This window comes from Fukomys damarensis, unplaced genomic scaffold, assembly GCF_012274545.1.
Source record: "Fukomys damarensis isolate Sample0158 unplaced genomic scaffold, DMR_v1.0_HiC HiC_scaffold_23, whole genome shotgun sequence".
NCBI lineage: Eukaryota > Metazoa > Chordata > Mammalia > Rodentia > Bathyergidae > Fukomys > Fukomys damarensis.
The window spans coordinates 2,047,554-2,057,602 of record NW_022900935.1 but is presented as its reverse complement, the minus strand read 5'-3'; the positions used below and the strand labels follow the sequence as shown (position 1 = coordinate 2,057,602).

General features: G+C 53.1%; 1 protein-coding gene across 2 annotated transcripts in view; it reads right to left on the bottom strand.

The window, feature by feature from the left end:
- The window catches only part of LOC104855362, a 28,509-nt gene that overhangs the window by 6,840 nt on the left and 11,620 nt on the right, over positions 1–10,049 (bottom strand). Inside the window, exon 4 of one of the 2 annotated variants that reach the window (XR_778383.3) lies at positions 5,854–6,021. The exons of the other annotated variant lie outside the window; for it this stretch is intronic. The gene's annotated coding sequence lies outside the window, so the exon portion shown is untranslated. Of the gene's footprint in view, positions 1–5,853; positions 6,022–10,049 lie in introns of those variants that run through there. 2 annotated transcript variants of the gene reach the window in all.

The following is a 10,049-nucleotide window of genomic DNA, read 5'->3' as shown; positions in this document are numbered from 1 at the left end:
GAGGCTGAGGCTGCGGGTTTTTATCTGCAGTGTTTGGCTGGAGGACAGAAGTAGTTTTCTAGAAGCTTCTGTGTTGCTCAGCTACTCTTCTCCTGGCCCTTTGTCTAGAAAGAGCTGGGGTTTTTGGAGGGATCTTCTTTTCATGCCTGGTGATGTTTTCGGGATACAGCTTCTCCAGCATCTAGCCTGGGATATAAAGAGAACCCAGGAAACACAGCATTATAGTCTCCGAACTTAGGGTATAAGATCATACAAGTGCAAGTGGTCCCACCGTGCCGGTGAACTGAATCTTTGCACATGGTGTGGTAAGTCCCTCGTTTCCTCATGATGTTTTTGCTTTGAAGTCTGTTTTGTCCGCATTCACCAAAGCCAAATCAAAGTTTTTGGGCTCAGCCTTTCTTTTGGTGTGTCTTTGTCTATTCTTTTACTTCTCAAACTTGCTGTGATGTTATATTACAGGACCATCTGAAGCAGGAAGTTTTGCTTTCTTCAGTGTTCTGGCAATAAATGTCTTTCAACCAGATAATTTGTTCCACTTCCAGTTGTCTGCTCCTCGTACGTTTGTTCATCTGAATACTTAAGAGGCGGCCGTGCATGGTGGCGCTCATCTAGTTCCAGTACCTGGGACACTGAGGCAGGAGGATCCCTTGAACTCAGAACTTTGAGGCCAGCCTAGACAACAGAGCAAGATCAAACCTCAAACAGGGCCAGGGATTTAGCTCAGTGGTTCCAGCGCCTGCCTTGCAAGTGCAAGGACCCGAGTTCGATCCTCCTCGGTATCAAAAAAAAGTCTCAGACGGGATGGTGGTGTAGCTCACTGGTAGAGAACTTGTCCAACTCTACCCTGAACTCTGGGGTCAATCTTCAACATCATACAAAAAACATCGTACTGTGTGTCAGGCACCATTGTGGACACAAAGATATGGAGTGAACCATACAGTCAAGAGTCTAGTCGATCCCCGGTGCTGCAAAAAAGAAAAAAAAATCTCTGCTCTTAGGAGCCCCCTTCTGAGGTTCTGAGACTTAGGAATCCAGCTGCGGCTCTTAGTGAGGACACAATTCAATGTGTAAGATGAGGAAAAACTAACCAACACCAGCTCAGCCAAGGTTAATCAGAGCTGATGGTCTCAGTGATTAGCCCCACAGACCAGGACAGGATCACGGTCTTACTCAGGGTCGGGAAGCCTCTCTAGCTGCGTGACCCTTGGGTAACACCCGAGGAAGCAAGAGAATGTCCATCCCTTTTTATTCCTTTTAGCACTAAAAGGAATGTACTATTGCACCATGTACTAGAACTTGTTTCTCTGTTCCACACTGAGGAACATCTGTTATTTCCAGTTTGAGGTTATTATATACTTTCCTGAGCGTTCCTATGCAAATCTTTCCAGGGACATATTTTCACTTTTAGTATAAGCGACACACAAAATCCTGTGTATTTAAGGTGCAAAACATTGCGTTTTGTGTAATGGCTTATCTCTAGATCACCCTCTCCCCAAAGCCTCATGCACTTATACGTGAGACTCTTCAGAGGTGGCTGGATCTAGACTGTGTGAATAGAGGTTAAGTGTGGGCGGCACCAACCAATAGGCTTGAACTCTGGATGAAGTAAAATTCTTAGTTCGCCCCACTGAGAACACATTGTAATAACATAAGTAAAAAAAAATACTCAAAAATAAAACTGGGGTGGGGGATTTAGATCGGTGGGGTTGCCTCACAAGCACAAGGTCCTGAGTTTGATCCCCATACCAAAAAAAAAAAAAAGCATCTCACTCTCAGAGATATTAAACCAGTTAAGTGAACATAATTCTAGATAATGTCTTGCTATCTGAATACATTCGTGCGTTTTTGAAAATTAAAAAATAAGACTGGCGATTTTGTTCAGTGGCACAGCTGCCTTCCTTGCAAGCGCGAGGTCCCAAGTTCAATCCCTGGTACCAAAAAAAAAGAGAGAGAGAGAGAGAGAGAGAAGAGGGAGAGGGAGGGAGAGAGGGAGGGGGGAAGGGAGAGAGGGAGGGAGGGAGAGAGAGAGAGAATGACAAATTTGATATTTCGGTGGGGATTTAGCTCAGCGGTTCCGGTGCCTGCCTTGCAAGCGCAGGGGCCTCAGTTCGACTCCCAGTACCAATAAATGAATAAATAAATATTTCCCAAAACAGCCAGTGCTATCTGTACTGGCTCACTTCACAGAATGTAGTGCACACATTCTCAGCTCAGTAAGTCGGTGCCTCTTACTGGGACTGGGTCTCTTGCTGTTGTAATTAGTGGCTTTCATCTCCCATTACCCACCCTTCCACCGCCTCCCGCGTCTTCCCCCCTCTTGTCTGAGAAGAGCCTCGCTTCTCCTTTCGTGCCGCCTGCTTCACGTACCACACGTGGTGCTTGCCTTTGTGAATCTGGGGTTAGTGTGTTTGTAATGGACACTAAATTCACACTCACACTTGTGCTTTAGACACATCCCATCCGCCCTGCCACTTTCTGAGGCAGTTTACAGTGAATGTTTGCAGCGATTTCCGTCGCATAAAAACATCGCAGCGCGCCCTCATCCCCCTTATCCACTGGATCTGGCACCGTGGAACTTGGTCTCTTCCTCAAAGTCAAATGATTATGAAAGATTAAGCAATGAATCAGTTCAGGACATCAAAGCAGCCGCAACAGCACCACTAAAAAGACACTTGCAAAAGAGAACTTCCAGAACCTCCACAAAAAGTGGCAGGGAGCCGGGCATGCTGGCCGCACACCTGTCATCCCAGCACTCAGGAGGCTGAGGCAGGAGGCTCACTGGGAGTTGAAGACCAGCCTGGGCTACATAGCGAGTTCCAGGTCAGTCTCGACTATGTAGTGAGACCCTATCTAAAAAAAAAAAAAAAAAAGTCAGAGAACTTTACAGTAAAAAGGGTGAATTTTACTCTATGTGAACGTGGCCATAATTGAAAGTTTCAGCTGGACTCATGGTGTGACTGTCAGCCCAGCAGTAATTTACGTCTGGATGTTGGCACCTGTTCCTTGAGGTGTGTGTGTGTGTGTGTGTGTGTGTGTGTGTGTGTGTTTTCTCTGCTCTCTGGCCAGCTCAGTCATGCATTTTGAAAGTCTTTTGGAGCCTTTGTGCAGAGTGCCATGCTGCTGAGATAAACACCATCTTAGCCCTCAGAGGATGCCAGGAAACGGGAGAAGTAACACAGGACCAGTAGGGAGGGCGCCCTTCAGACCTCCACGCAGAGCAGGTGCCCAGGCTCTGCGGCTCCTGGACCTGCCTGAGATCACCTAACTTCTTCATCATGGCAGTAATGGCTGTAATTAACTGGTGTCAAAAATGTGACACACACGAGACAGCTGACTGGGCTCAAGGCCCCGGAGGAGACCGGCATGACTCACCGCTCTGCCAGAGAGGCCTCAGGAGGGACCAGCAGGGGGACGCCCCTGCCATAGGCCAGGACTTTGAGGACAGGCCTGACGCAGGCCTAGTCAGCATCAAAGTGGCCCAGGGCCTGCACGGCCTCCACACTGGGAGAAAAGCCCCACAGCATGGATCTCACTGGCAACTCGGCACCAAGCACTCACCTATCCCAGGTATGGCCACAGGGGACCAACCACAGGGACCCTCCCCAGCCCACCTGTCTCCTGGGGTGGCAGGAAAGCCTCAATTAGCTACTGTGTGTGAAGCACTCAGCACCCTGCCCGTCACTGACAAAACATGGGCCCTTATTACCACCCCCCATCTAGCAGGTGAGGTAACAGAGGCCCAGATGTATTAAGGAACCTGTCCAGTCATGCGGCTACCGGGCCGCAGAACTGTCTATGCCTGGCTCTAAGACCACATACGATGGCCTGAGCAGAGCGAGGTCACAGCTAGACAGAAGTTTCCAGGCCTCGGGTGGAGTGAAAGCTCTCCAAGGAGACAAAATAGCTCCCCTGCGCCCCTTCTGTCCAATGCAGTTCTCACTGTTAACCACACAGCCCCTTCTGTTTCCCAGGTCTGAACGCCTCCTCCAGGAAGCCTTCCGGGACTCCCCCGCCTGCCTCACCTTGAAGCACAGAAGATTGCTGTTTCACACATTGAGGGCCTGCCAGGCATGGCTGAGGCTCTGGTGAATACGGAATATGGCAAAGCCCTGTCCTCATGAAGCTGACATTCTATGGAGCGGAGGGACAGTAAACAAGATTTAAAACTGTAAAGTTGCCAGGTGCCACGGTGCATACCTGTAATCCCAGCTCCTCAGGAAGCTGAGGCAGGAGGATCACAAATTGGAGGCCAGCTTGGGCAACTTAGCAAATTAGCAAGAGCTTGCCTCAAAATTTAAAAATTTTAAGGAGTTGACGTAGCTCAGTGTGAAGGCCTGGGTTCAATCCCCACTACCAAGGTGTGTGTGGTGCGGGGGAGGTAAACTCAGCTGCAAACTATGCTGAGCTCTAAGAAGGAGGCGATTGAGGGAGTCTGAGAAGGCCTTACAGACAAAGCACCACAAAAGCTGAGGACCAGGGATGTAGCTCAGTGGTTCCGCTGCCTGCCTCACAAGTGCAAGGTCCCAAGTTTGATCCCTGGTACCAAAAAAAAGGCTGAACCCTGAGGATGAGAGGCCCAGACATTGGCAGAAAAAGGGTGCTCCAGGTAGGGAGCAGACCCTGTGCAAAGGTCCTGGGGAGCAAAACCATCTCAGGTGCCCAGGCAACCACAGAGAAACCCCAGGGTCAGGAAGGTGGGGAGGGAAGAAGACGGACCCCACGCTAGAGGCATCCAGAGAGCCTCGGCTGCCAGCCCAGTCCTATCTTTGGCGTTGACTCCAAGCAGGGTGGGGTCAACACAGGGTTCTTGGCAGAGGGCACTGTGCCGGGAGTGGGTGCAGGAAGAGGGATCAGAAGGAGAGAACCACAAGGATCCAGCAGGTGTAATGGGAGCTGAGATCAGGGCAGGGCAGGGAGGCTGAGCTCCTGCCTCTGGTGCCACCATCCTCCCTCTGGATTTATTTCTTAGCTCCAAACACCTCTCCCGGGAAGCAGCCCTAATTCTCCCACGCCCTCCCTGCCAAGTAGACCCCTGAGCCTGGCACACCCTCGTCACCCAGAGCTGCCCTCAAGACTCTGGGATCCAGAGCGACGCTGAGGGAGGGGTCTCAGACCGGAAGCTCGGGGTGAGCCCACATCAGAGGGAGTCTGCTTTTCCTCAGGTCCTCCTCAGGGCCCGCCCACCCCAGCGGACACCTCAGCTTTGAAAGCAGAAGGCTTTGGACTTGCTGTGCAAAGGATGAGGTCTCCCAGGCAGAGCCTGCCCGGAGCCTTCCCCCCACAGCCCTGGGCCTGGCTGCTCTAAACCTTGCCCATCTTTTTCCTCCTCAGCTCCCCAGGCGGGAGCACATCTTCCTTCATTCTCCCTAGAAACGACCGCTTATTGTGCGCTTGCTTTTAACATCAAAGAGGGCTAAGGCACAGTCCTGCCTTGGAAGTGCACACTCTGGGCAAAGTGATGATGCCAAGTAGGGGGGTGTGGGGCTGGTGATGGTGGGGGTGGTAACGGCGGGCGCGGAATGGTGGAGATGGAGGTGGTGGAGATGGAGGTGGAGACGGAGGTGGTGGAGACGGAGGTGGTGGAGATGGAGGTGGAGACGGAGGTGGTGGAGACGGAGGTGGTGCAGATGGAGGTGGTGGAGATGGAGGTGGTGGAGACGGAGGTGGTGGAGACGGAGGTGGTGGAGATGGAGGTGGTGCAGATGGAGGTGGTGGAGATGGAGGTGGTGCAGATGGAGGTGGTGGAGATGGAGGTGGTGGAGACGGAGGTGGTGGAGACGGAGGTGGTGGAGATGGAGGTGGTGCACATGGAGGTGGTGGAGATGGAGGTGGTGCAGATGGAGGTGGTGGAGATGGAGGTGGTGCAGATGCAGGTGGTGACGGTGGGGTTGATGGTGATGGTGGGCAGGAGTGCTGATGGCGCCGGTGAGGAGGAGGATGAGAGCTTCCCTTTCTTGTGGACTCACTCTGATCCTGGTAGGGATGGCACTAAGCACTTGGCATCTAATCCTCTTAACAGCCCTATGAGGTAAGAGTAATTATTTTAATAATGGGTAACACTTACTACTTACTGCATACCGGATGTCCCTGTAAATGCCTTACAAGTGTTAACCCATTCAAGGCAGGTACTATTATGGCTTCTACTTTACAGATAAGGGAACTGAGGCACAGAATGTAATGACCCGCCCAAGGTCTTGCAGCCAGTTGTGCAAACACCAGTGTCTGTGGGCTGCCGGCAGCAGGTGCTATGGGACACGGATGAGAAGGAGTCCAGTGTTCCGGACAGACAGGAAGCCACCCTGGAGGAGGGGACTTTAAGCCTAGACTCGGGGAGCAGCAGGGGCCGTCCAGGTGGGCAGCAGGGAAAGGGCACAGCAGGTGGGACTTTCTGTGGTGCTGCGCCACACTTAGGGAACGGAGCGTGGTTCAGCATCGCTGGAGAGGTGGGAAGAGCAGTGCCCCGGGGACCAGGCCGAGGAGAACGGGCTCTGTGCTCAGACAGTGGGGACTGGAGCCCCTCGCCGTCCTCCGCACTGCCGAAACGGGGCCTCAGCCCTGCCGGCTGCTGAAGAAATAAACTTTCCTTAGCCCAGGCTGCTCAGCAGCCTTCCCTGGGCCCCCAAAGACCATGGAAACGGTTCCCTCTCATTCTTGTTACCCTGCAGGTACCCGCTGCCTCCCCTTAACTGTGCCTGGGCCAACAGCAGTGGGGGGGCCTGGGCAGACAATGAAACCAGCCCGGAGCACAGTCCTGCCCGGGAGCTGCTGAGTCACTGGGTCCCTCACACCGGGGCCTGCGTGGCTTCCTCGTGCGGTGCCATCACATCCTCATGACCGGCGCTTACTCACGAGCTGTTACGGAGCCAAGAGCACACGGGGGTGGCCGAGGCAGGGGAGCCTGGCCCCGGCCTCCTTCAGCTTCCTCCTCCAGCTCCTCCCTGGCCCATCACCAGCCCTTTCCTGCAGCCCGAGTCTCCTCCCTCCACACGGGGACGCGCGCCAGGCTGTGTCCTCAGACCGGCAGACACTGCGCCTCCCTGCGGGGAGGCCCCATCCAACTCGGGGCGTCCCCAGAGGACCCCGGGACCCTAGCCAGCCCTGGAAAGGCCAGCCCCGTCTATCTGGGGGCAGACTGATCCTCTGGCCAAAGACGAGAAACAGCTTTAGAGGGGTGGCACGTCACAGCCTCCGGGCCTGGCACTGAGGCGATTCACTTGACCCTTGAAGCCTCTGTTGCCTCATGGACAGAGCACAGACGGCTGCGGCCGCCTGCAAGAAGGAATGACAAAATGTTTGTCAAGTGTTTAGCACAGGCCGGCTCCCGGCCCACAAACGGGCCCTGCTGTCACGGTTATAACAGGAAGCACGGGAGGAACATGCAGTGTGCAGAGCCTTTCACCTGTGCTGCCGGGGAGGCTCGAGGGGGCCTGGGAGGGACAGAGATAGAAGTTCTCGGCAGTCCTCAGAGTCAGAGGCTCCCTGCCGGCCATCGCTGCCCTCACAACCATCGCTCAAGAGGTGACCGTCCGCCGTACCCGAGCAGTTACAAGCTGAGTGCCTGGAGCACATCATCCGGCTCACGGAGCCTCGGTTCCCTGTCTGTAAAGTGGGGACGAGAGCGCCGCTCTCGGGCTGCTTGGGAAGAGCGGATCACGGAGCCTGCATAAAGGCGGAGCCAGGGCCCTGAAAGTGCTGCTGTTACTTACTGAGCACCTGCTCTGTGTGGGTGTTTTACTGAAAATGTCACATTTAACCCACCCAACGACGTCACAGATCGAGGGAGCTGGTGATTTAGGCCGTATTCCCTGGGAAGCAGCTCTGAGAAGGGGGTTCACACAGGGGGTAACAGGTAGGAGCTCGGCATCAGCACCCCAGGAAGCAAAGGCAAGGGAACTGGCCTGGCAAAAGAAGAAGCCACGCTACGCTGTGGTGGCCTCCAGGAAGCGACACTGCACTGTCTTGGGCCCCAGAAGAGGACTTTACCAGGCCCAAGGAATCTCCTGGGCTGCCACGTCCCTCAGAGGTGTCCTGCATGGTACACGTATGTGACCACCCAACGGAGGACTCCACTTCCCAGCATTCCTTGCAGCTGGTGTGAGCACGTGACCAGCATGCATCCAAGTCATGTGAGTAAAGGTGATGAGTGCTCAATTTCAGTTGTGTCCTTAAGGCAAACTAATAAAGAAGCCTGCCCAATTTCTCTCCTTCTCCCTTCTCACCAGCCAGAATGTAGATGTGCAGCAGCCACTCTGGATCAGGAGATAGAAGCCAAGTGTAGGAGAGAGCAACATGACCCAGATGGAACGCCGTGTCTCAGCCCCTGGGCCATCGCACATGGCTGAATCCTGTCCCACCCTCTCCTGTCTTGTGCGAGCAGCCAAACCTGTGTGCCAGCTATGCAAACAGATGGGCAGCCCCATCTGAAGGAAACTCGCTATATTTGCTGTCTGCCCTCTAATTCCTTCCTTCTAGGTATGATCTATGCTGTGTATTAATATATCAGCAGCCTTCCGAGTCCATGAGTTCAATCAACCACACCAAAAAAAAAAATCTTCACTGAACAAATACAGACCTTTTTCTGGCCATTATTTCCTAAACAACACAATATTCAAATAGCATTTGCAGTGCATTCATCAGTATAAGTAATCTAGAGATGATATACAGTATACTGGAGGATGGTGTGGGTTATATGCAAATGTTATGCCATTTTATGTGAAGGACTTGTGTAACTTGGGGGTTTGGTATCCGTGGGTGTCTGAAACCAGTGAATCTACTCCTGGGGTCCATGTTCGGTCGTGTGTCACTTAGTGATGGAGTCGTGTTCTGAAAAGCTCATAGCTGACTCCATCACTGTGTGAGCAGAACAAAGTGTGCACAACACAAGGCTGACTCAGCTCTGATCCACCTGGCAGCAGAACCCTGGGCGGCAGTCACACAGCAGTCTGGCACCGCTGGAAACACCGTTAGTGACACACGTGGCTATATCTGAATACACAGCCGGTGTGGATTTCCCAGGACACAGACTTCATGTGCAAGAAACACGATTTTACTTCTCTGCAGTCAAACGCAGTCAGATCGCAAGTTTCTGGTTACCTGCTAGTGGGCACCTACACTAGCCAGCAAGCAGCCCCTCTTAGCTCAGTCCATTAGGATTTGTTTGACTTTGAGCCAAGCAAGGTAATCAATCCAGGGGTTCTCCTTCCTGTCCCCAGCCCTCCCCCTTCCCCCTTCCCCAGGAACAACTAGTTCCAGTTAGTGGCATCACGATCTGGCGGATGGAGCGGGGGCCAGATGGCAACTGGGTAGGCTCAGGGCCCCTGCGTGGAGGCCCATGGTGTGCGGTTTGTTGTCCATCCTCTGAGGATGCCCTACACTGCCTGGCTCCTGGCTCTTGGCTCCCTCACCTCCGTTTCTTTTCATCATGATCTCACAGCACCCCTGCACACCTTACCTGCAAGATTCTGTTGCTTGGCATCCCATCTGGCCTGTCATCCACCGACTGACACTGTATTCTTTATGTTGTGTCTGACAACTGATGTAATCTTCCACTTGAGAACCGGTGGTAGCTTTCAATACCCTTCCTGTTTCACAGATAAGGACTCTAAGGCCCAGGGAAATGTGCCTTGTAAATGGGGGAGCTGGGACTTGAAGAGAGCCATTCTGCCTTATGGGGTGTCCTGCCTTTCCTGGTTTTATTTTCCTGGCCCTGTCTGATGTTTATGAACGTTGTTCTGGAACAATTCAGCCCAGTGTAGGAGAAGAGTAGGGCCCAAGCTGCCATGAGACTGAGGAAAGAGGCAGACAGACCCAAGATTGCAGACTGAAATTCCTGCATACATACTGACAGAAGCACTGAGTTCTCCCGGTTTTGATCAGAAAGAGGGATGAATTTATGGGTTAAGACAAAAGATCTGGGCGTGGTGGCGCACGCCTATGATCCCAGCACTGGGGAGGCTGAGGCAGGAGGATCACTGTGAGTTCGAGACCAGCCTGGGCTACATAGTGAGTTCCAGGTCAGTCTCAACTACATAGTGAGACCCTGTCTCAAA